Raw genomic sequence first — 1544 nt, 5'->3', positions numbered from 1 at the left:
CCAAACAACAGCTTATGAGAGTCCTTGTTTTTCTCCCATCCAAGAAAACACTCAGTATTAGAAAATGTTCTCATATTAACCAATCTGTCAGCTAAAAAAAAAAAAAAAAATTCCTTGTTGCTTTAATATGCATTTCTTTATGCTAGCCAGGAATACAATGATAAGCAGGACAAGACACCTGTCTTCAAGTACTTCACAGTCTATCAGACACGAGTTAAAAACTGCAGCGAAATATTACAGGTACCATGGAAGAAGTTCATATAGAATGTTGTGAAAGTCCAAGGAACCACGCGAGCAATTCTCCCAGGATGGGTCAAGGCTGTAGGTCAAACAAGCATGAAGGACAGTAGAAATAAAAGGAGTTTTGGAGGTAGTCAGATTGGAATCCTGACTCTGCTACTTACTGTATTATCTTGGGCAATTTCTTTGACCTCCCAGAGCTTCAGTTTCTTTACCTGTAAAATGAAATCACGTCACTGTTGCTTCTCCCCGTCCTCTCCCTTCCCTCCCACTTCCTTCCCTTTTCTCCTCCTCCTCTTCCTCTTTTTTTTTTTTTTCCAAGAGGAAGGGAACTTTTTCGAGGCCTTAGGAGCATGGGGTTAGGGGAAGGCTGCCCTGTGAGGGAAGAAGGCAGTGGGAAGAGGCTTATTCGACATTCTTGGGGTGCAAGTTGTTGGAGTGAGCACACTTCTTGTAGCAGTTGGCAGCACAGGGTTGCAGGTAAGCATAAAACTCCATTATCTTGAAATGGTTGTATTTCTGGGTGATCTGGCAGTGGGAAGGGTCAATGATGCAGTCCCTTATGCAAAGCCCTAAGTGCAGGATGGACTTTTCCTGGATGGGGTTGTCTGAGAGAGTTCAGCCATCCTCTTGTTTATCCGCAAAAATCAGATGCTGCTGGTCAGGCGAGATGCCTGTCTTATCTTAGATTTTGGCTTTGACATTCTGATGGTGTCACTGGGCTTGACCTCGAGGGTGACCTCGAGGGTAATGGTCTTGCCTGTCAGGGGCTTCACAAAGATCTGCATGGCTGTGTTCTTGTCGAAGAGAAAGAGCGGGATTATGCTTCTTAAATCCCATTGTTAGGAGGATTACACAAGGGAATGCTGATGTGCAAGTAACTGCTCCATGTGAACTTCATTGTTAGGAAAAATATCTTCCTGCTGGATAACCAGCTTTCCTTGTTTCTGAGTCAGAGAGTACTTCCAAACTCATCCCATTTTGAGTTTGCAAATGCAAATCAGTAAGAATGTCGTGTTCAGAGATTGGCCTTGCTGTTTGTGGTAATATCCTTAATGACAGAACGTACTTATTGTTACGTTGTGTAGCCGATGTACTTTTACACAGTCAAGGGCAATCATTCTTGAAAGAAAAGGTTTACAGAACTGTGGAAGGAATGCTTTAATGCCAATATAACTGGAAGATAAAAGAGGATGGGTAGAATTGCAAGTTGCAATTTGGAGAGAAGCGTGGTTGAAGCTGTATCTGCACCTTGGCACTTGTGAGAACCTAGAACTTCTGTACCAGCAGTGGCTTGATGGTCT

The 1544-nt window shown here is 43.3% G+C and overlaps 1 pseudogene; it reads right to left on the bottom strand.

Moving 5' to 3' along the window:
• Positions 1 to 645: 645 nt before the first annotated feature.
• On the bottom strand, positions 646 to 1028 carry LOC105290876 (annotated as a pseudogene).
• Positions 1029 to 1544: the final 516 nt, after the last annotated feature.

Source organism: Pteropus vampyrus, unplaced genomic scaffold, assembly GCF_000151845.1.
Source record: "Pteropus vampyrus isolate Shadow unplaced genomic scaffold, Pvam_2.0 Scaffold39, whole genome shotgun sequence".
In the NCBI taxonomy this organism is placed as follows: domain Eukaryota; kingdom Metazoa; phylum Chordata; class Mammalia; order Chiroptera; family Pteropodidae; genus Pteropus; species Pteropus vampyrus.
The sequence above is the reverse complement of the archived record's forward strand: the minus strand, read 5'-3'. Positions and strand labels throughout refer to the sequence as shown.